This window comes from Crotalus tigris, unplaced genomic scaffold (assembly GCF_016545835.1).
Source record: "Crotalus tigris isolate CLP2741 ecotype Arizona unplaced genomic scaffold, ASM1654583v1 scf7180000017952.28453644438:3035480, whole genome shotgun sequence".
Taxonomy (NCBI): domain Eukaryota; kingdom Metazoa; phylum Chordata; class Lepidosauria; order Squamata; family Viperidae; genus Crotalus; species Crotalus tigris.
In genome coordinates, this window is record NW_024096741.1 from 309,712 (window position 1) to 335,630 (window position 25,919).

At 40.0% G+C, this 25,919-nt stretch overlaps 1 protein-coding gene across 4 annotated transcripts in view; it reads right to left on the bottom strand.

Moving 5' to 3' along the window:
* The window catches only part of NCOA2 (nuclear receptor coactivator 2), a 138,271-nt gene that overhangs the window by 88,222 nt on the left and 24,130 nt on the right, over nt 1–25,919 (bottom strand). The gene's annotated exons all lie outside the window — the stretch shown is intronic.

Sequence of the window (25,919 nt, forward strand, 5' to 3'; positions counted from 1 at the left end):
TATAGCCACACATTTGCTCCTCTGCAGATGTGTGTAGCTGTTGCTCCATAGCCTGACATGCTTAAGCTGGCCTACAAGTCTGATGCAAGCCAATAAACTACTGCCTATGTTTGAATAAGACTGAGTACCCTTGAATCGTTTTTTGGAATTGAGCTGCCACCATATTACAGATATTCTTCCAGGTATGACACTAATGGGCTTACTCTTTGCTCCAGTATCATTTGTGAACCAAGAGGCTAGAGAATTTGCAGGGCTCAACAGCTGGAGCTTCTGGAGGGAATGTCGACCGCCCAACAATTGTTCTGGCAAGACCAGGTGGCCCTCCATCTCCAAACTACAGCACCTGCAACAGGTGCCCAGACTGAAATTGGATTGGGTGGATCAGCTGTTCTACATGCAATCTTCAGTAGTACACACTAATCCTCAAGGCAAAACAAAAGACAGTACAGCGGAATGCAGAGCATTTTTCTGCAAGCAATTTCAAACTACATGCAAGTATACAGGACAGGAGAATGCAAAGGAACTTTCTGGAAGCAATCTCAAAACTACATGCAAGCAAATAGTACAGTGTAATGCAATGGAACTTTACAGTACTAAATCTGCTTTCTGTGGATGATAGCTAGAAATGTTATCTTTATAAATTACTTACAAACAAGCACATTACTATAATGAAAAAGAAAAATTTAAAGTACTTACAAAGGCAACTACAATATTCCAGTCCTCTAGGCAACAGCAACAAAAAAAGCAATAAGGACAGCAATGAGTGATTCGTTCCTCTAGTTGTCCACCCGGCAGCAATAAGGAGAAAAAAATAGCAGTCTGGCTGCAGACTCTGATCTTGGTTTGTCATATGACCAGGGAAGGAAAGCTGACCCTATGAGCCTCGGAAATTGCCTATCATAACAGCAGATGACAATGGGCAGGCATAGGACTAAAAATGGCCACCATTTCAGGAGTGATAAATCCAGGTCACATGACTGCAAAGGCCTCTTGTTGGTTGCAATTTTGAACACCTATCATAAGTATACTTTTGGGGTGCATTCGTAACTTTGAACACGTTAAATAGATGTTCATACCTCTAGGACTACCTATATTCTATCTCAGGTAGCAAGCATCTTCACCAATACTGTTCTCCCTTTAACTAACTGTAAGTTACTAATTTATGAATTCTATGGGATTTCTTTTTAAATAGACAAGGAGAGTATCAAGTTATAAATTGATCTACATGAATGAGTATAGCCTATATTTCCTTTGAAAAGTAATTGACTTTAGTAATTAATATTAACATTAGTAATAATTAATATTAAGATACTGGGGCACTATGGCTCAGTGGTTAAGACGCTGGGCTTACTGTCTGGAAAGTCGACAACCCAAGTTCAAATCCTGAGTACTGTGAGACAGGGTGAGATCATGTTACCTGCCCACCAAGCAGTTTGAAAGCATGCAAATGTGAATAAATAGGTACCACTTCAGTGGCAAGGTAACAGCATTCCGTGCGCCTCAGCATACAATCATGCTGGCCACATGACCATGGAAATGTCTTCAGACAATACTGGCTCCCTACGATAAGAAATGGAGATGAGCATTGTCTCCTAGAGTTAGACACGAATAGACAGGAGGAATATTTACTATTAAGATGATAAATATTAGACTAAATCCAGATCTAAAGCAGCCTTGGAAGGAAAGATGGGTGATGTATACATCTGATTAATAAATAAATAAAATTATGTAGTAGAGTGTCCATTTCTTGTTGGAATTGCAGGTTTGATTCAGCAGATTTTTTAAATTCATCCATAATTCTGTTTTTAAACAATGCATTTTAATAGACTTGCAAAATATATTATTTTTTCTGTGACATTTAGACATTAAGTCTAGCAAGATTTTTATGATTATGTAGAAGGAAATATAATAGTTTCAGTCAAACTATTATGATAATATATTAAAATTGAACTAAATATGTACATGAAGGAGTTTTCTGATCACTTTGAGAAAAAAAAGTCCTTGCACATAACTGTTTTTGAAAAGGCATATTTGCTCTGAAAGAGATATAGTCTTTGGATAGGCTTCAAAAATAAAGCAAATCATCTATATTAAATTTTTAAAAAGCTACTTTCACATATAGATTTTTAATAAATCTAAAGAAAGAAAAAAGGTGAAAAGAATAAAAAGAAAACTGAAGTTCTAAAATATGACCTTCTCTTCAACAGATACTGACAAATTCCTTCTCTTTCCTCCGTTATCTTTTCCAGAAATTTCTTCAACCCTATATTAAATTCTCATCTTTTTCAATAATCAAATCCATAAATCTTCATTTCACATTGTTCTTCTTTTAGCAAGAAGTCTGTAAGTTTCCAGTTAATCATAGATTTTTAAATGGGCAAAATATTTTACCTGACCAATTACTAAATATTGTGCAGTAGAGTTAATATATAAAATTTCCGTAAGTATAATTGTTAATAAAGTTTGTATCTAAAAACCTAATTGGAGAAAAGAATGATTACAGAAAAGAGTATGCGTGTTTTTTAAAGAAATATGTCAATGCCAATGAATTTTGGATATAATAAACTTTACTTTACAATTACTTTTCCTATCTTGATTTGGAATTGCTTTCTTTTGATATTATTTTCAGCCCACCACATATGTAATGCATGTACCAGTAATACTATTTCATGTTATTTCATATTTAAGAACACATGAAGTTTTTTTAATATTTAAAATGAACAATCAAGGTTATTTAAAACACATTTACATACAAGCTAAAATACAATTAAAAATATCCTTTAACATTATTTTAAAGCATAAACCCATGACCTTAAAATAAAAGAACCTTACTAATTCTCCATTGCAGCAGTTAAATAGTCATATATGAGTAGTATTCTGTTTTTAGTACTACAAATTCATCTATGTGCTTAATACCAAATCTGTACAATCAAATGTATAATATAAACTGTTGAAAGAAAGATATTAATGCTGAAAGACATTGATGTAAGAAACCTAAAGTTTCTTACAAATCAAAACTGTCCAATGACCAGGATGTGAGACATTTGGAAACTAGGTTGTAAATTTTCTTTGCAAATTCCACTTAGTTTTAGCATAGGGTTTTTTTGATGACATGAAATAAATATTCTGGTTTGCTTATTGGGTACAACACAATAACCTTACCTGAATTTAATTATGAAAGTTGCAGTTCAAGCAAATCTATAGACACTCAGATTGGGGAAGGTCAGTTCAGGCTTTTAAGAATCCTAGTTTCATTTTGGTGTTTAAGCATGCTGAAATACCTATGGATCTGTGTTGTTAACAGGTGACAACAGTCTTCTATTTTCTATTTCATAATACCTAATATTTTACATTAAGGTATTATCAAATAAAAGAATCTTAATATGAATTAATTTGTGAATTTACCATCTATTGCAACATAGATCTTTTAAGACATTTAATATCACATTTTAAACATATTCTGTGAACTTCGATCAATAACCCCTCACAAAGTAAAAACAGAATCAACACTTCCTAAACATGTGATAGATTCAGTGCAATTTCTGTGCAGCAACACATAACTTAAGAAAACAGATTAAGAGTCCATGAAATAGACTTAAGAATAACTGAGAAACATTGTTAAAATAATAATACCAATCACAATAATGACAGATAAGTAAGGAAAATCATTTTGTTAATAGTGTGTCCTTCATCAAGAAGGCATAAAAATGTCAAAGGTTATCACCTAGAATATTAGTACTAGCAATGAGAAAGCAATTGCTTTCATTTATGTTGGGCAATGAGTAAAGAAGCTCCAGAATTATATTGTCAATCTACTGGACTGGATTTTATTCTTTCTAATAATAAAACAAGGATATTTATCTTGCTTTTTAAACTGCTGGAAGAGATTGGGTGTCAAAACCTGAATTGTCAAAAATGTTCCAACACCAACAGCCATATGTGGGCAGAACATGTAACAATAGCTTCCAAATGTGTTATCAACAGGACTAGCATCAAGTGTATTTCTTTCAATAACATCCAAGTGAATTGTTCAAAACATTCAGCAAGTATCAGGGGAAAGGCTGAATCAATTGAAGAAGCTGTATGTATGTATGTATGTACCGTATATGCCGGCGTATTAGGCGACCCGGTGTATAAGACAACCCCTCTTTATCGCCAAGTCACCTTCCTAGAACGTCGTCTTATACGCCGGAAACTACCAGTATTTCTGGCGTATAAGACGACTCGGCGTATAAGACGACTCCCGTCTTTGGCGCAGAGTTTAGCGCTTCCGGAAGTCATCTTATACGCCGGCATATACGGTATGTATGTATGCATGCATGCATGTATGTATGTTTGTTTTATGAAATTTATTTGCTGCCCATCTTGTATCCAACAACTCTGGGGAACTTACAGCATATAAATCTTTTATGTATAAAGACAATGTCTAAAATAATCATACCAAAAACTAATTATGTCAAAAATTACTACAGATGGTCTCTATTCATGCCATCTTAAGAACTCACTTCAAACCAAAATCTTAACTGGCAATATTCCCCGTATTTTATATATACTCACAGTACAACAACAAAATATATTGTTTATTTTAAAATTATAATGATATCTTTGTTTTTAACTTTGTTCTCTGCCCAAAGTAGCTTGGATGGGATGGGTAACCATATAAATTGAATAAATAAATAACTACAATAATAGGGAAATAACTATACTTTATTTTGATTTGTAAGTCAATATTCATTCTTTGTGGCACATATTTGTTTTTAAAGGAAAAATATTAATATCCATTAAATATACTATGAGAAAAAATAGGCATGTGATGCAAAAATTTGCACAATTTCTTTCCTCTAAAAAGAAAACAGGCATGTCTTGAATAATAACTGCCCTGCTGTCTTTTAAGTAAACTTTGAAGACCTGGCTTTTTCCCAAATGAATGAGAAGTAATTTTATTTGATTTTCTGTTTTTTTTTTTTAAAAATAATTTTATAAGTTGGGCATTTTAATTGAATTTTTTTTATTGTAAGCTATCCAGAGTCAATTGATTTGGATGGCTGCATAAATTGATAAAATCCATCAATCAATTAATCACATTAATTTTGGGAATATTGTAAAGATACAAGGAAAATAATAAAAGCAAGTTTGTTTTAGCTTTCAGTACTAAAAGAGAAGATTAAAAGGCAGCAAATTGTAATCAAGCAAGGTACAGTAAAAGGTCAACAATCAGGGAAAATGATAACTTTTTAAAAAGTTTATTCTTTCCAGTCAATGAATATATATTTCAAAGATAATAAAATGAACAAGATTGTAAAATGAAAAGGCTACCTAAACTGAACGAGGGGCTACAAAATCACAGTATTGTAAAAGCAATAAAAAAGTAATTTATTCAAGCCAAATTTTGATCAGGAGATAAAATTATGCTGATATTTGATAAAATTACTATCCTTGTAGTTATTATCGAATTCAGACCAAAGTATTAATCATAAGTAGGACAAGGAAGAAAGCTCTTCACAAACGTATATGAGGGAAAAAAACACACCAAGTGAATCCTTCTCTAGACCAAGAGAATGCTGCCCAACTAGATTATGTATAACAACCTTTTGTTCACCCCACCCATAGTAGCAAACAGTAACAATTAGAGCCTAGAGCCACTACCCTGAAACTAGGACACAAGGCCATTTTGCAATTAGAGAATGGGGATACAACGTAAATACATTCCTCAGTAGTATAAATATAAGTTGTATTCAAAGCCCATATTAACTGAATATTACCATGTCAAAACAGATCACGGGAAATGAAAGAAAAGGGAGAAACATTACTGGAGGGAGAGGGGATTCTTAATTAAAAGACTATTCACCTTTTATGAATACATTTTGTTATCATTGCTTCCTTTTATTGACCTGCAATGTTTTTTTTCTGCAAGAAGGTTAATTATGCTTCTTTTGAATTAGATACATTCAGTTTGATCATGTCTTGACTGTGACATTCACTGCTAAAAACAAAAAAAACTGACTGAAAGCAAGGTTGACTTTTTAGGATGAATCACTCTGGATATCCCATTCTCACAGCAGCTGAGCCCATCTTTAGGCAATTGTGTCCAGCTACACACATGACAAAGTCATGTTAAAAAAACACATTCCATTTAGAGGAAGGACTATACATTTATTTATTGATTAAGACATCACATTTATAAACTTCAAACAATTGTCAAGAAAACACTCACTGTTCTTCTAGTGACCAAGTTTCATTCCAACAACCAGGTTGTTAAGTAAAATAGCTCTTAAGTGGACATGTGAAGGGGAAGGGCCCCCTGAAGATTGCTGGTTGCTGTCATAATTCAGATAAGTTTTCTTATTTGTTTTCTAATAAAGCTATACAAGTATTATTGTCACTCCAGTATGTGTTCTTTGCAGGGAAACAAAATTTGGTCATAAATGAATGTTTTATTATTGTTCATTACCGTTATATTTGCAAATGGTTGCTAACCAAAGTAGTCACTAACCCAGGAGGAATGTAGAAGGGGCGTTGTCTTGCCTGAATGCCTTTTCTCAGCACGGAGATGGAGAATCCACCAATGGGTTTAGACTGTATTCCTGCCCAATCAGATCAAGTCAGCCAAAGTTGCCACACCCGTCCTGGACCATAGAGATCCCAGTCTTGACGCGAGTGTAGCCATTGACTGACAGCAAGACGTTGTGGCTCACAAAAAAACTAAGACTAACCCTAGGCCTAGATGACATACAAGGGTGGGAGTGGATTCTCCATCTCCATGCTGAGAAAAGGTGTTCAGGTAAGACAACGCCCCTTCTCCAGCACTGGAGATGGAGAATCCACCAATGGGACATACCAAGGTCCCTGAGGGTGGGAAGTAGACCGGTCTGATGTGGCACTTTGATGTATAACCTATTGGAAAACCCTCCTACTGAAGGAAGCCTCCGCTGAGGCAAACCTACCGATCTTGTAGTGCCATATAAAAGGGGATGGTGAAACCCCTCTGGCCGCCCTGCAGACATCCTCAATGGACGTCTGGGTAGCCTATGCCGCAGAAGCAGCTGCACTCTGTGTAGAGTGGACTGTAACCCGGCGTGGAACCGGAAATGACTAGGCTTGATACGCCCCGGTAATACACGCCCTAATCCACCTGTCAATTGTGGAACTAGAAACCTTCTGACCCCTGGGGGAAGAATGGAAGGACATAAAGAGGGCTTCTGATTTGCGGAACATCACGGTCCACGAAGTATAGTACCGAAGTGTCCTGTGGACATCCCAATTACGCCATTGCCGTCCCAGAGCATGCGATGGGTGAGGGCAAAATCTGGCAGCACTACTTCTTGGGATCTATGGAATAGAGAATTGGCCTTCGGGATGAAATTAGGGTCGAGTTGAAGGACCACTCGATCCTGGTGGAAAATGCACAAGTCATCCCATTTTGAGAGCACTGCCAATTCAGAAATGTGTCGTGCCGACGTGATTGCTACCAGGAATGCCACCTTGTGGGACAGGTAGCGAACATCGCACGTCCCTAGGAGCTCCAAGGTGGACTTGGTAAGAGCTCGAAGGACCCAAGGTAACTCCCATAAAGGAAACCTGTGCACAGTAGGGGGTCTGGTGTTAGCGTCCCCCGTAAGGAATGGAGTAAGGGGTGATGTCCCAATGACCCTGCAGAATCACAGGTGAGGACTGTGAAAAGAGCCGCTATCTGCCTGTGCAGTGTATTCGGGGCCAGGCCTCTCTCCAGATCATCTAACAGGTAGCCCAGGATATGGGGAACCATGAGTTTCGGGAGCAACAATTGTCGACCGGAGCACCATGATGAAAGTTCTTCCACGTGGTCTCGTAAATACAGATTGTGGAAGAGCGACGGGAGACCTGGATTACTGTAATGGCCCCTGGTGAGCAAGCTCCCGTGTCAAGAGTAAGCGCTCAAGTGCCAGATGGCTAACTGAAGCCATTGGGGTCCGGATGGAGAATAGACCCTTGACTGAGGGAGACCCGTTCTGGAGAGATCCACCTAGGGTCTGCAAGGGAGAGGCTCATCAGATCGGTGGACCAAGGCCTCCCCGGCCAATAATGGGCCACCAGGAGTATTTCCGCTCGCTCCCGAAGCTTGCATATTACCGCCGGGAGGAAAAGAAGAGGAGGGAAGGCATAAAGCAATCCCTGCGGCCATGGGCTCCAAAGAGCATCTGTCAGTTCCACCCCTGGAGATGGGAACGCAAAGAGGTCCAAGTGTGGCAGGCCGAAACGGTGACAAATTTCTCTGAAGACCCTCGTTTGGAGGCGCCATTTTGAGTGATCTACCGTAGTCCTGCTCTAAAGGTCGGCCTGATTGTTTGCCTCCCCTGAAGGATACTTGGCCTTGATAGAGGACAGATTGTGTTCTGCCCAGGATCCCAGTAAGAGCGACTTGGTCAATAAAGTCCGAGAGCGGGAGCCCCCTTGGCGGTTTACCTGGGCCTTGGTAGCCACGTTGTCCGTGAGGACCAGTATGTGACGCCTTGTTACCAGGCTGTGAGAGTGGCGAAGGACCATATGTATGGCCCGTAGCTCAACCAATTTATGTGGTGCCGAAGGACTGAGCGGAACCAATGGCCCTGAGCCCACTGCGAGTGAAGGTGTGCTTCCCCAGGCAACAGTCTGGCGTCTGTCATTAGTACTATCCAATCTGGCTCCTTGAAGCATGAACCTCAGAGCATGGTGGAAGATGGCCACCACGTAAGGGAGCGTAATACATTCATTGGGAGGCACTGAGATTTTGCCTCTGGAAAAGAAGTATGAACCACTGCAGTTCCGTGGAGTGGAGCCTGGACCATGGGATGATTGCTATGGCCGAGATCATTTTTCCTAATAATTGGGAAGAAAAACTGACCAACATTACAGTCCGACTCCTGCGTAATTGGAGGACTGACTCCCCTCTGCTGTCCCGGCATTCTTGGGATAAATACACCCTGCACTCCACCGTGGCTATGATGGCCTGGAGGTATAACAGTCCGGTTGTGGGAACCATAAGACTCTTGGGAAAGATTTCCGAGAAACCGTGGTCCTGGAGCAGCTTTACCACCAGTTCGTCATGGCAGCCTGGGTGGACGACTGGATTAATATGTCATCTAGGTAATATTGGACTCTGATTGGTACCGTCCTTAAGTGAGCTGTCAGAACCACCAGGATCTTGGTAAATACCCTGTGAGCCGATGATAGGCCAAATGGGAGTGCCCTGTACTGAAAGTGCCCCCCCTTGTATGCGAACCGTAGAAAACTTGAGATGAGCCAGAGAGATGGGGATATGAAGGAACGCTTCCGTGAGGTCGATAGATGTCAGGAAGTCCCCTTTTTTTTACGGTTCCCTAGATGAAGAGGGGCGTTTGCATCTTGAATTTGAGGTATGCAAGATAAAAATTCAAGCCCTTGAGATCTAAAGTGGCTCTCCATCCCCTTGACTCCTTTAGGACGACAAAGAGGATGGAATAAAAAGCCCCCAATCTCTCTGTTCCGCCGGTACCGGTTCTATGACCCGTATGTATAATAGATGTTGAACGGCTCCGTTCATTAGCTTTTTTCTTTGTTCAATTTCATGGGTAGGGGTAAGTCAGAAATTGATTTGGAGAGTTGGAAATGAACTCTAGGAGCAGGCTGTGATGTACGGTGTTTAGTACCCACATGTCTGTGGTGATGGCCTCCCCGGTGGGCATAGAGAGAGAGTCAGCTCCCTATGGGAGGGACCGCCTGGGACGGCAGAATGGTCGGCCGTTCCCGCAAAAGGGCCGCTTGCCCTGAAATTACTGTCTAGGTCTGATCGCCTGTCTGTCAGGCTGTCTATCCTGCCTGTCCTGCCTGACCAGAAAGGAACAGATGGTTGAGAGTAGTTATACCTAGCCCCCACACAAGTGACTGTCTATGCGGGTAATAATTGAACCATTTGTCCAATTTCTTAAGGGGGTGATTAAGGGCCCTGCGCTTAACCTTGTTCTCGGTGAGATAAGGATTCAACACATCTCTAAACAATTTCCCTCCCTGATATGGATCCGCTGATAGATGCCATCTAGACTTGGCATCGGCACACCAATGCTATAACCACAGCCTACGGCGACCCATGATGTTGGACGCCATGGTCCTGCAGGAAACCTCCAGCGGCTTAGAGGGTGGCATCTGATGCGTACTCAGTGACTGCCATCATCTTGCTAAGATCCTGCTGTGTGCGGATATCCTCCCCTGGACTATGGCCTGAAGCTGCCTGAGTCAGAGAAGGGCAGATCTGTTGAAGAAGAAAGCAGAGGTGGCTGTCCTAATAACCCATGCGGTCGCTTGATGCGTCCTGCGATGGGCGAATTCTCACATACGGTCCTCGGCTTTGAGAGCCTCAGAGACATCTCCGGAAATGGCAGTGGGAGTACAAGGGGCCGAATGGCTCGTCCACCACAGGCTCTTCCAGGGCTCCAGATTTTTTCCCTTATTACCTGGAAGGGGAAGGGAAGATGGAGATGTCCACTGTTTTCAGACTGCATTCAGGAACATAGGGGAACAATGGATGCGGTGTTGAGCTGCCACCGGTTCGGTGAAATTTGGGTCCACCTCTGAGTCTGGGGAAATGGTGGTTGTTGCTGAGGAAGGATCATGTCCGAGATGTGCTCTGGATGTGGCCTTGCATAGCAAGGGGACAAAGAATGAAGGGTTAGAGAGACTGCTGAATGAAGGAGCTTCGGAAGGAGGCTCCTTCTCCTCAGACATTGGAATCCCCTGCTCAGTGTCATGTCCGCGACGGTGAGCGGTAGCCACTGGCCTGGGGCCTTGTGCCCTGGTCTCAAGGGCGTGGTATACCGCTTGCGCAATCACCACTAGACGGTTCTCCATGGGTAAGGGAACAGGCTGACTTGGTCGAAGCCCTGCCGCAGTAAGGGTAAAGGTAGTCTCGGGAGTCCCGTGATGAGCCCATGCAGTAATGGATTGGGGAGTGAGGAAAATTTCGCCCACCCCACATTGTGCAGGGGAATGAAAGATCCCCGTTGACCATATACCCAGGGGGGATGCTGGGGACCCCAGGGGTAGGTCAAAGTTCAATCCCTCAGACTCAGAGGTCTCTAACCTGGTTAATTTCTGTGCCCTTGAAAATTCTTTTTCTAGATCTTGGTGTCTCCGGCTGCCTGCTTTTCACTCTCTTGGAGGTCTTGGCGCTAGATTTGATTTGGCCACAACCTTGTCAGCGCCCTCCAGATTAGATGAATTTGGATATATTGGAGCCAATGAAGACAGCAAAAACGCCCCTTGTGGAGGGTATGGAATCCTCCATCTTCTGATAACACAGGAGCACGATAGGGGACCCCTGGTACCAGAGAGTGTTGTACACTGGATAAGGACAGGTGCACTATAGGGGATGCCTGGAATCCAGGTAGAAAACTGTTGCGTGGGTAAGAACAGGCGCACGAGAGGGGACGCCTGGAACCCAGCTAGGCTGTTGTGTGGATAAGAACAGACGCACTACAGGGTACACCTGGAATCCAGATGGGGCTGTTATGGATAAGAACAGATGCACTACATGGTACACCTGAAATCCAGATGGGGCTGTTATGGATAAGAACAGATGCACTACAGGAATCCAGATAGGGCTGTTATGGATAAGAACAGACGCACTACAGGGTATGCCTGGAATCCAGATGGGACTGTTATGGATAAGAACAGATGCACTACAGGGTACGCCTGGAATCCAGATGGGGCTGTTATGGATAAGAACAGACGCACTACACCCTACGCCTGGAATCCAGAAAAAAACCCTGTTGATAATTTGGTAATCCAGAACCACCTGATTAAGGTATGAGTCAGGTGAGGCCGGGAGACACCAAGTTCGTGAAGACAAATGATAATAAGACATAAAAGAGTGTCTAAATGGAGCACAGGTGGAGTGAAGATCATTAACTGTGCCCTAAAAAGGGGTCAGATACACCTCGGGTAGTTAGGCCTCCGAATAAAAGTGGGCCTATCTGTAAACAAAATGGCGGCCACTCCCAAAATGGCGGCCTTATGAACGACGGTGGAGCTAAAGATTTGCTCCCCCCAACTTCCTGTCCTAGTGCACCTTCCCTTATAGAAAAAATCCCCGCCATGAGAAAAGTAATGAGGAGGAAGGATCCCCTTCCTCTAGTATTACTGCTGTGCAGGGAATCAGCCGGAGTTTGCAAACACGTGGCCCAAGATGGTGGCTGTGCGTGCAGAAGACGATGAGGCCTGCTGCGGCCCGAAAGACTCCATGAGAGACGCTGCACAGAACTGAGCAATCCCCTGTGCCCAGAAAGGAATCCGCTCTGAGACTTCGCACAATGGCCAAAAAACGAAGAACTGAATTTTCTTCATCTCTCCGATCAGTCACCTAACAGCTGATCGGCAGTGGCTGTTTGGGGCCGAACACAGTCGCAAGATAAGGAAAGCGAAAGGTGGGCAAACAGGCTTAAACAAGCTCCGGAGTTGCAGCCGCAACTCCCAAGAAAGGCCCCAGAAAGTAATGGGATGTTAGCCTGAACACGCTGAAGGAATCCCCGGCCTCTCAGCCTCCTCCGAAAAATCAACCACCGGATCTGCGGCTACAAGCTCTGATAGGAATTTTAAATCCTTTTGATGTCCGGTTGGGGCTAACAGCCGTTAGTCCCCAACTGAATCCAAGGATTGGAGGGAGGTTGATTGGGTAGAGGGAGGGGGAAATGATGGGGGCCCTTCCTTGATACAATCCAGTTATATTACCCCCCAAGTCAGGAAAAATTTTTAAGCTCCTGAATGGGAAAGGAATGGAAAACTTTACTAATGGTTTCAACTTCTGTGCTGAATACAGCACAATGCAGCAAACTGGGGAAAAGAAAATCCACCAATGGAAACTTTACTGCCTAAGAGCCAAACTTGCACGTCTGTCTTGGGTGAGATCAAGTCAAGACTGGGATCTCTATGGTTCAGGACGGGCATGGCAACTTTGGCTGACTTGATCTGATTGGGCAGGAATACAGTCTAAACCCACTGGTGGATTCTCCATCTCCAGTGCTGGAGAATGTATGAGCTCTTCCATTGCTAAAAAAATAATGAAAACCAGTAACTAATTTTCAATAGAGAAGCCAAAGGAAAAATCCAAGCAAATGCAATTATAGTCATCAACTATTTCGGTTAAAAATAAGGTGTAATAGTTTGACCAACAGCTAATTAAATACATCTGAATTTGATGCAAAGTTTTTTTCCTTCAAAATACAGATTGAAAATATACTTTTGTGCTTTAATTCTTACAACAACAGAAATAATAATTTGTTTTAGATATATAAATATGGTTCAAAATAGAATTTTTGGAATCATAAATTAAAAATTCAGAATATGTCCAATTTAATACTAAAATTTAAAACAAACCTGTCATTAAAATGTCTTATTTTCTACACTAATAAAACCTTACAATGGTAACTAGAATGCAATGCCTCTGAGAATAATAATTAAAGTGGCTTTTTCTTCCCATTACATTTATATAGACCAGTTTTTCACCAATAACCAGAGATATCTAGTCCTATTGTGGGGAAAGTGTCCATTCAGCTCTTAGCCTAAATGAAAAGAAACATTCACAATTAAGCAATAATATTTATATTGAATATGTTGGGTTTTTTGTTCATAAAAAGATGTGAAATCCAAATCAGAGAGGTAATGGCTAATAAAAAATTGGTGTATAGTTTAAAAGTAACTCAACATTTGCCAAAGTAACACTACTAATCACCAAGGCCACTTTGTACAGAGCTTTCCACATGATCATTGTGGATTGCCTCATCCATATTTGGCAGCAAACCCAACCATATAGCAGCCCAATACTGCTCACTATGTTTTACTCTGGGGAAAATATGTGTTGATTTATTTCCTAGTTAATATCTCAGCAAGTCGGAGAATATTAAAAACACACTGATTATAATTAAATGAATGTATTCTCTTAAGAACTATCTTAGAACTTGAAACCATAATTGTATCAGATTCCCACTCAGTCTCAAGGCTAACTGAATTGTTCCCAAACAAGTTTCTCTATCTAGCCCAGGGGTCCCCAACCTTTCTGGGTTGGTTGCCCAGTGGGAAAGGGAGGGACAGGCATCTTTATGCGCACATGCGTGAGAATGAAAATGTGGCTGCATGCGTATGAATAGAGCCTTGAGCATGCACGCTCTGCAAATGAGGTTGGTAGTGGGCGCATAGCACTCAGCTTGACTAGCACCAGAACATGGCTCATGGCCCCACTAGCGCCAGTGAGAGGCTCGCATTTTGGCTAGTGCCAGTGCATGGCTTACGACCTCGCAGTTCAGCTAGCATCGGCGCAAGGCTCGGGACTCAGTTACCACTGTTGCAAGAACCGCATGCACATGCACATTGGCCAACCACTTAACAGACCAGTGGCCAAGAGACCACGGCCCAGTAGTGGGCCGCATAGGTTGGGGATCTCTGCTCTATCACAGTGTTGATAAAAGTATTCACATCATCAATTTATATCAAGACTTTCAGAAATGTATTACATACTGATACTGTTGCCAATACAACAAACTGATTATTAACTCCATGTTTCAAGTTCCCTGTTATGTGGGAAGCCCTCAGTCATAGAAACCTATTGAGCTGTATTAAATAGGGATTTCTAAAATACAGTATTAAAATAGATAAGAAACAGAAAACTAAGATTTGATTGGATCATAATATCAATATGATCCTCAGGTTTAAAGATAGACAATGAAACCCCCTGGTTCAATTTTGTTCTCCTTTTACCTTAATATCAACCATTGAAATACAGATATCCTCAACTTACAACCACAACTGATCCCAAAATTTATATTGCTAAGTGAAACGTTTAAGTGAGTTTTGCCCATTTTACGACCTTTCTTGCCACAGTTGTTAAGTGAATCACTGTAGTTATTAAGTGAGTAACATGGTTGTTAAGTGAACCTGGCTTCCCCATTGACCTTGCTGACAGAAGGTCACAAAAGGTGATCACATGACCCCATCACAACCGTCACAAATATGACTCAGATGCCAAATGTCTGAATTTTGATCTCGTAACCATGGGGATGCTGCAATAATTATAAGTGTGAAAAATGGCCGTCTCTTTTTTCAGTACCATTGTAACTTCAAACGGTCACTAAGCGAACTGTTATAAATCAAGGGCTACATATAATTGTTTCAATATCATTTACACTTTACACTTCATAGTATTTGAATTTACACTTCATAGTATTTGAATATTAGCATTAAGCAATTGAAAAAATGATAAAGGGAAAATATTCAAATATCACAATTTTTATTTTTAAAAAAGTTTAAAAGACTGAAAATAAGAGCATATTTTTTCTGTTTAATAACAGTTTTCTAAATCCCAGGAATGTCATCAGTTTTGCCAACTATTCCAAAAACACAAGAAATGCAGTAATGGTCCCTTATCGGCTTATTTTTTTAAAATGTTTCTTTTCAGTGTCATTCATTTATTTCATGATCAGAAGGTCAGAAATGGAAATCATTACAATGGAGAGTGCCAATGTTCTTATTAATTTTAAGATAAATAGACAATAAGAAGTCAAGTCTTGAATTCCAGTGCGTCTATCCTATATTTCAACACATTCAATAAAAGGAGCCCACCTGAATAATTGACTTAGTAACTGATAGGATCCCATCAAAGATATTTTTTATAAATGGTAAACATTACTCTTGCAGAAAAACACAGGAAGGTTACAATAACCATTTTTCCCACAAGTTCAGCATGACCAATGGGTTAGAAGTCAATCTCTCGTCATGCTATCAGGAAATGTTGACACCAGATAGCAGAAAAAAATCTAAGCCTGGCTAACCACAGGATGAGAGTTAGTGTGAAAGAAAAACAAGTTATACTTCCATCTGTATTCTAAATCATATACATCTTTGCATGCAATTAAACCCAATTTCTTTCAGATCCCAAAAGATTATTACCAGGTAGGTCTCAACTTATAGCCATTCCTTTGACAAATGTTTGAAAGTTACAACAATGCTGAAAAATGTGACTTGCATTTATGACTTTTACAGTGTTCCTGCTGTCATATGGTTAAAATTTGAGTGCTTGGCAACCAGCATGTATTAACAATGGTTGTAGTGTCCTGGGGTCACATGTTTGCATTTGCGACCTTCAAGGGGAGGGGACTTCTGACAAACAAAGGGGAAAGCCCGATTCACTAAGTAATTGCATGATCCACTAAACCCAATAGACCATTGTTATGAAGAAATATTTATAAGCTGATGTGTAAATGACCCAAAACAAGATTTGAAGGCAACTTTTAATAGTAACCATAATTAAGACTAACAAAAACTGCATAGCCAAATAACAGCTAATTTAATGAAAACAGAAAGAAAAGGTTTCTATTTTATTCCTGCAATTAAATCATAGGAGGAAGAACACTCATTCTTAGCATAATTTCTTATAATATTTGTTTATGCATTGTTTAGTGTTATGTTTGTACTATCACAGTGAATCACTAGGAAAATTGGCTAGCACAACTTGAAAGAAACAAACAACAGGAAGAAATAGGTGATATTTCCTTTCCTTCATTACTATTTAATAAAGGTTAATATTACAGGTTATGTGGTAGAGAAAAGCATTAAAATAAAGAGGCAAAACTTAATGACAGGTCCCACAATGACTATGTATTATATAAATATAAATTGTATGGGACATCTTTCTTTCATGAATAAGCATACAAATGAAACATATTTGATGGTTAAAGTATGTCAGATTTCAACTACCAAAAGTTACATCTAAAATGCATATCTGAACTTTCAAAACATTTACTCCTACACAAGTTAAAACATAGCTTAATTCTCTTTCATACACTTCCTCCTTATTATATTGACTTTGCTTTTAAGCCTTTTGGCATTTTAGTTATCGTCGTAATAGCAAACAATGAACTGATTTTGTCTAATCAGGCAGCTTTTTGGATTTTTTTTACAAATTAAAAGCCTTTTAGTCATTTTTAGGCCACCTCCTTATCCAATCCTAAGGATTTTTTTTCTTAAAGGCATATGGAGCATAACTCCAGAGATCACTTATATTACTGCTTTATCTATACAAATCCTTTGAAAGAGTTGCTTCACAACACATTGCCATACATACAAAGCATTGAAGCAGCCATCTCTCTTTTCCCAGGCTTTACAACTGCTCCCAGCTGTCTCCACATGCATGTATACAACACAACAGAGCTCTGATGTCACCGTTTTATTGATCTGAAGAAGGGTGCTTTGAATATGGCCCCGTGTTGCAAAATACCTTTCAAGGGATTTGCACAAGCCTAGTCACTTGATGCTTTTGTTTGATAGCAGCAAATACTGTTTAACGTTTAACTTTAAATTTCAGAACATTATTCACTGCAATGGGACAGACTCTACAGGACATCTTGAAAAAAAGAATCAGTATGAAGAAGCAATCCTTCTTTAGGCAGTTTGAAAAACCTAGATGAATACTTTTGACTGATTAGGAGTGCAGGCAGTAGATGGCAGAACAGAAGCTGCCACCTGATACAAGTGGGTTATTGTTATTTTATATATATTCTATTAAATTCTTGTTGTCATGACCTTTAAATGGGTGAAATGTACATCACAGGGCAACAATTTTTGAACCAAGATACCTCAAACGGGCTAACTTACAGAATATGTCCCAAATCCAGGACCCATGACTTCCAAGGGAATGAAATTTGGGAGAGCTGAGGCTGCATCTGTGCTGAAAGGTTCTGGCTTCTTCATTTTCAATATTCTGTGACAGTTTCTCAGCCATTCTTCCAATCCCTTGCTACTTCCCCCACCTATCAACAACCACTTACCGGAGGGAAGGGAAGGTTTCCAATACTCCCTGCCAGATTCCCACAAGGAAACTCAATGAGGAAGCTGAAAGGAAGTTGGAAGTCACTTTTGCTTTTTTGCTTGCCCTGTTTAGATAATATCTCTGAAATGATAACCCAATAGGTGTAGTATTTTATTTTTAAAAATCACCGTGCCACCGGAAAAGCAAAACCATTGATGTTTAGCAAATTAATAGGTTGCTCTTCTTTTTTAGTTTAGTTATATTTCCCTCCTCCCTTTCATATTATAATTTATCCACTGTATATGAATACATAGATGCTTTATGCATTCATATAAACCTTGCTCGTGCCTTAAAGATGTTATGGTCTTTGCATTTCCTGGTCTTTCTTTTGAGAAAATCTCTAGAATGTATAATATAGATAAGTGGTATTTATTTGGAAAAGAACTAAAAAACAGGTAAGCACAGACAGAAGTCAAATCTAACCAAGACACATGAAAGATACATCAGGGCCATTCAAGAATGGAAGAGGACATGCTTTAAGGTATATCCATTTTAAAGTTTTGCTTTTCTTTTCACTGTAAGAATTCTCATGAAGGACAAAAATTAGCGTTCCATGTAGTCCTCACTTTTTCTCCTTCTCCATTTTTCTTTTTATGCATGATGACAGGAGTATCTATTTCCTATGTTACTAAAAAAGGCACACTAGAAGCCAGATTGAATTATGTAGTTTATCAAAGAAAAGCTGAATAAATTACAATCAATGTTATTGTTCTGTGAGAAAAGTCATTGTACCTTATTTCAAAATTCAGATGAGAAAATCAGCTATTATCTTAAAATGCCTGCACAGAATTCTTTTCTTCTAGATGGAAAATATAACATAAATACATTCATTTCTAAATATAAACATTTTGTATAGTATTACTAAAGCTATTAAGAAACTATTACAGTCAATAGGAGCAACACCTACTGCTCCTTCACAGACAGAACAGACAAACAAGAAAGAGATATCACAGGATTCCTCTTTTCTATATAATATTCTACTCTGATATATTCAAGCAAATAAATTAAGGTAAAAAGGAAGGTGTTGACACTTAACTCTCTACCTTGTAACTCTCATTCTGCAAAGACCAGGCATATCAAACTCATGATGTCGCGCAACTTATCGGGCCGATTTTGCCATTGCCGGCAATAGGGTGGGTGTGGCTTCCACGTGATGCGTCTGGCCCATGGGCCGGCAGTTTGACACCCCTGGCAAAGACCTATCCATCACAGTAACAGTACATAATAGCTTACTCCTAATAGGAGTTTATTCCTCATGAGTACCATTGGCTGGACTCGTGAAATATATAAAGCCATAACAAATTATATCTGAGTGGAATGCATGAAACTAAGCAGCTCACAAATTTTTATAGATAGTGACACTATTCCAGTGGGAAGTTAGATTACAATTTTTAGAATTCTCATCCAGTATGGCTTAATAATGCAATATAAGGAAAAACCAAAGAAGGATATAGTTTTGAATTTTTTATTTTACAATAGCCTGATGGATTGTCTGATGTGGGTAAGGAGAGAAATTATCATATCCTTTGCAAACATATACTGCACTTATGGTGAACTAAACAAATATTCATTCTTTACCAATCAATGCAACATCTCTATTAATGCAGAATTTTGTTCAATACCTTATTTTGCTGAATTATGCTAGTGCCTAAATAAGATGAAGCTCATTTCATATTTTCAGACAGCTTTCATCATGTGTTTAGCATCAATACCAGAGTTTGAACTGTAAATTTTGCATAGTGCAATAAAATACTTACATGTTTATGAACAGGGAATTGAAAAACTAACACATTTTATCAAAAAGCGTAAGCTATTGTGCACTACAGTTCATCAAAAGTGATGGAGTGGCTGAACTGGTATAAGATTTAAATTGGTATGAATAGGGGAAAAAGAGACAAGGAAAGACAATTTGGATAAGAAAATGTAGATTACATGTAAAACAGAGTGTAACTGCCTTATCAATTAACTATTTCAATGTGTTAAAATCTATTGCATTTGTTCAAGCCTTCTAAGATATATGTGAGCTCAGCCAGATATATTTGGCTCTATTGTGCTGTAAAAGTGTCTTTTTCCAAGATGGCTGCTCTGAGATCTGTAATAGAATGTCCTGGAAATTTGAAATACATAAATAACCTGCCTTGTGTCTTCTCCTTTCCCCCTCATCCCAATTTAAATCCTACACCCGTGTAAAAGCTTCTGATGAGGTGAGTTATAGCTCACAAAAATATATACTTTTTAATAAAATATGTTAGTCTGAAGAGCTGCTGTCACTAAGCTAAACATAACCATAGTTTTGGCTACCATAAGCTACCATGGCTACAGTGAATTATTCTTTATGAATAGTCTTCCAATAGCAGCCATCCGCTAAGCTTCAATAACACAAAGCTGTCTAAATATGGAACTATTTTGCTATACGTTTTTACATTACTAACTTCAGTATTATGAAACAATAGTACAAAAAATGTTTGGAAGCTATATTGTTTGGCTGATATTTTTCTTTATTGAACTTAATATGTCAGAAGTGGCAAACAGCTCTTCCTTTAAATCATGTTGAAAGTCTGATGGTTTCTGTTTCAATTTCCAACAGTGTAGTTGATTGTAGTAGACGCTTTTCATGTGTTCAGAGGGAACAGAAACATGTCAATTCCCCACAGCAAAAGTCAGGTCATATCATAGACAACTCTCTATTCAATTACATTAATATGCATCAATGTCAAGGTTCCGACTAATGAAACACTTCAAAGAACTATCAGGCATGTTTATCCTAAAGTCTTTATTAACAGTGTAACAAATCGACGGCACATCATGGATGTTTATGTCAGAATCTGAATTTTTCTTGCTTGTTTCTAACTTTTCTTTCTAAACCCCTCCCTTATTTTGCATTCATAAGTCACATCTTCCAATTAGCCCGGAGGGCAAAGATTCACTTCCGTTCCTTTTTCCTGGGCTTTCCTTATGAATCGCCTCCCTCACTCTGTCATCTGAATTAACTCTAAAAATACCAGACACTTCTGTATATCTTGTCAAAGCAATAATATCATTTATTAACAGTGTTGACATCTGGCCCCCCTTACAAAAAGGACAGATCCTGTAATAAAAACAAAAGCATATGCTAATGACTAGTTTTCAGTTTGTTGGGGTGTTTTACATGAAACCTTTTGACCAATTTGTCAGCTTTCACTTCACTGGATTTCATCCAGGTGGCTTCAAACAACGGGTATTCCTTCCATTGTACTAGGTACTGTAATTTCCCTTTAAAGATTCTAGAGTCAAGAATACATTTCACTTCATAGTGGGTCTGCCCCACAATTACAAGGGGCCCAGGTGCCTTCTTCGGGGAGGTCTTAAAGAAGAGCCCTCATAAGGTTTCAACAAGCTGCAATGGAAGACTGGGTGAATTCTCCCTAAAAGTCTAGGGAGTTTTAGTTCTATGGTAACCGGATTGATAATCCTTTACTATGGGGAAAGGCCCCAAGAATTTTGGTCCCAATTTCTTGCTGGGCAATTTGAGGCGTAGATATTTAGTTGACAAATAAACCTTTTCCCCAACTTGGAATGTTCTTTGGGGAGCCCTCTTTTTATCAGCCTGCTTTTTATAGGTTTCAAAAGTCTTTTTTAAAGCAGTTTTTGTGTTTCTCCAAACTTCTTCCCACCCCCTCACCCACTGGTCAAGTGTCTGGGAAGTGGAGGGCACCTGAGGATATTCAGGTATTGGGCTGAACTATTTTCCTGTAGCCACTCTGACAGGCGTGTAGCCGGTGCTGCTGTGCACAGAATTATTGTACGCCACCTCCGCAAAAGGGAGGAGATCAGTCCAGTTCGTCTGTTGGTAAGAAACGTAGCATGTAAGATATTGCTCCACCATTTTGTTAGCGGCTTCTGTGGCCCCATTGGTGGCCGCATGAAAAGCAGAGGATAAACCTTGAGATGATCCAATTAATGTAAGGAAACTTCTCCAAAACTTCGCTGTGAACTGCACCCCCCCATCCGAAATTATTCGCTTAGGGGCTCCATGCAGCTGGTAGATATGTTTCAGAAACAATTTAGTCAGTCGTTGGGCAGATGGGAGTCCTTTGCAGGCGATGAAATGAGCCTGCTTCGAGAACAGGTCTATGACAGTATTTCCACTACTTTCAGGTAGGTCTACTATAAAGTCTATAACTATTTCTTCCCATGGTTGAGAAGGGTCTGCCACGGGTTGCAGTAACCCAGGAGTTTTCAGGATTCTTTTCATTGTGGCACATACAGTACAACTTTTTTACAATAGTTTTCCACATCCCTTTTCAGCCCCGGCCACCAAAATTGCCAGCGGGTGAGGTGTAGGGTTTTCAAATCTTTCCCTCAGCTCTAAGAGGAAGAGTTGGGGGTCTTCCAATTTGGGGGCTTGCTCATTACATAAATAATTCAGCCATTCAAATGCTTCTCCCTCTAGGTTGGACGCAATGACATCGACCATGGCCCCCAGGTCCGGGTAGAGATAGGCCCAGCAATTCAAATGAGAGCGCACTTGGTTGAGGAAAAAAAAACAGCTTCTCTGGGTCCCCATCGAAGGTTGCTCTGAAAAGTGGTGCAATCATAGGCTGTTGCAGCCCCCACTGGGGCTGCTGCTGCTGGCCCCCCTCTGCACCTGTGGCCCTCCCAGTTGCTGTTGGACTGCAGGGGCTGGTGGTATCCTCTGCTGCTGCAGGCCTCTCAATGGTTGCTGGATGGGTGGGGGTTGTTGCTGAACTTCCCTCATCTGTGGACCTATCAGCTGTTGCTATCTTGGCTTCTGCACCACCCCAAGCTGTTGCAAGGCCTCTATTAGCTATGGTATGCTCAACTGCTGCTGATCATCTACTTGTGGAGGGTGCCAATCTGCCCATTGCTGCAGAGGCCTCAGTCTGGGACTCCCTCTGTTTTCAGGACTGCAGTTCCTGGCTGGGGGAACCAGGGTCTGATCTACAAGGGAGGGGTTGTAGGCTTCTCTCTGCAGGAATCGATTTCTGCTTTTCACATCTGGGGTTTGAAATCTTTCCAGTGACTCATCCAAAACTTCGTTATCTCTCCATTCTGCTTTTGAAGTCTTTACTCCCAGCTGGGAGATCTGCCAGAGTTCTTCCTCCCCCAGCTGGCTGGCTGCCCCTCCACTCCATGGGGAAGCTGCTGAGGGGCTGGGGTCAAGCCATCTCTCCCCTTCCATAATGAGATCTTCTCCGAATCTTTATCAGTCTACCCCTTAGTTTAGGAATAATGATTGGAGTTCGGGACCCCTTAATTGGTTTGAAAAATCTGTGGATTCTGGCATGATGTCAAGTTTCCAACTAATGAAACACTTCAAAGAACTTTCAGGCATGTTTATCCTAAAGTCTTTATTAACAGTGTAACAAATCGACGGCACATCATGGATGTTTATGCCAGAATCTGAATTTCTCCTGCTTGCGTCTAACTTTTCTTTCTAAACCTCTCCATTATTTTGCATTCTTAAGTCACATCTTCCAATTAGCCCGGAGGGCAAAAATTCACCTCCGTTCCTTTTTCCCGGGCTTTCCCTATGAATCTCCTCCCTCACTCTGTCATCTGAATTAACTCTAAAAATACCAGACACTTCTGTATATCTTGTCAAAGCAATAATATCATATATTAACAGCGTTGACAATCAAAAGATAAAACATCACGATACTATTCATGTGTGAAACTCTCCGTATAAAAGTTTTTAAATTTTATTTTCACAAAATCTGGTTGAGTATTAGACCAGGGGTCCCCAACCCCTGGTCCGTGGACCAGTATTGGGCCGTGGCATACCAGCAAGTGGTCCGCACAAACAAGCAAAGCCCATCCACGGGATACAGGCAGCACACAAAACCATGCCCCCTTCAGTCCATGGAAAAATCTCTCTCCACAAAACCAGTTCCTAGTGCCCAAAAGGTTGGGGATCTCTGTATTAGACTATACAAGCCCGATAACTCTAATACCAGCTTAAAATGAATTATTTAGATGTAATAATAATATTAATAATAAAGTTGGAAGGGGCCTTGGAGGTCATCTAGCACACCCCCTACTCAGGCAGGAAACCCTATACCATTCCAGTCTCTTAAAAACTTCCAGTGTTAGAACATTCACAGCTTCTGGAGGCAGATTGTTCCACTGATTAATTGTTCTAACTGTTAGGAAATTTCTCTTTAGTTCTAGATTGCTTCTCTCTTTGGTTAGTTTCCATCCATTGCTTCTTGTCTTGCCTCTAGGTACTTTGGAGAATAGCTTGACTCTCTCTTCTTTGTGGCAGCCCCTGACCTATTGGAACACTGCTATCATGTCATCTCTCGTTCTTCTCTTCATTAAACTAGATGTACCCAATTCCAGCAACCGTTCCTTATATGTTTTAGCCTCCAGTCCCCTAATCATCTTTGTTGCTCTTTTCTGTACTCTTTCTAGAGTCCCAACATCTTTTTTACACTGTGGTGACTAAAACTGGATGCAGTATTCCAAGTGTGGCCTTACCAAGACATTGTAAAGTGGTGTTAACACTTCATGTGATCTTGATTCTATCCCTCTGTTAATGCAGCCTAGCACTGTGTTGGCTTTTTTGGCAGCTGCAGCACACTGCTGGCTCATATTTAAGTGACTGTTAACTAGAACTCCGAAATCCCTCTTACAGTTACTATTATTGAGCAAGATACCACCTATACTATACCTGTGCATTTGGTTTTTCTTGCCTAAATGTAGAACCTAACTTTTTCACCACTGGATTTCATTTTGTTAGATAGCAGCCAATGTTCAAGTCTGTCAAGATCCTTCTGTATCTTAAGCCTATCTTCTGGAGTGTTGGCTATTCCTGCCAGCTTGGTGTCGTCAGCAAATTTGATGAGTTCCCCGTCTATCCCCTCGTCCAAATCATTGATGAAGATGTTGAAGAGCACTGGGCCCAGAACAGAGCCCTGGGGCATCCCACTCCTCCCTCCCTCCATGTAGATGCAGTTCCATTGAGGACCACACACTGAGTATGGCCGGTCAGCCAGCTACGAATCCATCTGGTGGTGATGCTGTCTAACACACATTTTTCTATCTTATCAAGTAGTAGGTTGTGATCTACTTTATCAAATGGCTTACTGAAGTCCAAGTAAATTATATCCACAGCATTCCTCTGGTCCACTAATTTTGTCATTTGATCAAAGAATGCAATAAGATTTGTTCGGCATGATCTGTTTTTGACAAACCTATGTTGGCTTTTCGTAATAATTGTGTTTGTCTCTAAGAGTTCGCTGATTCATTGTTTGATTATCTTTTCCAGAATCTTCCCAGGTATTGAGGTCAGGCTGATAGGTCTGTAGTTTCCTGGATCCATTTTTTCCCCTTTTTTGAAGATGGGAACTACATAAGGTCTTTTTCAGTCCTCTGGTAGTTCCAGGTGCTCCAGGATCTTTGAAAGATATAGTTGAGTGGTTCTGAGATCACATCTGCCAGTTCCTTCAGAACCTTGGGGTGTAATCCATATGGTACTGGTGATTTGAACTCGTCTAGGGTAGACAGGTGCTCACTTACCATTTTCTTGCCTATCTTAACTTGTGTTTCTAATCTTTTTTACAGTACTGTTTTTGATAGGTTGGACTGTAATTTGAAGCATTAGATACTGAAGTTAAAGAAACTATAAAACTGCTTAGAATGCAAAATGAATCTCCTAATTGGCTTAAGAATCTAATTGACGAGAGCAGCTTTTGCTCTTAAACTAATGTAAATGCTTAAGGCTGCAAAATTTGATTAAAGTTTAATATAAACAAATGAAATAATTCCAGTTTTGAAAGCTAGAAGCAATATAATTTAAAGGTTATTTCTTGAACCTATGTTAAGGGAATTGGTGAACTCTATTAAACAATTATTACTGTATATTTAAACTAGTGCCTCAATATATCCCCACAGGAATTACAGGATATAGGAAATTCAAAAATGTGTTGTGATACATTTTATTTTTGTTTAATGGGGATAGTGTTTACTCTCTTTTTAGAAAATAAACAGATTGCAATTTATGTTTGAATAAGTATAGTGGAAATAACAAGACTAAAACATTTTATTAAATAAATACATTTAACTCAGGGGT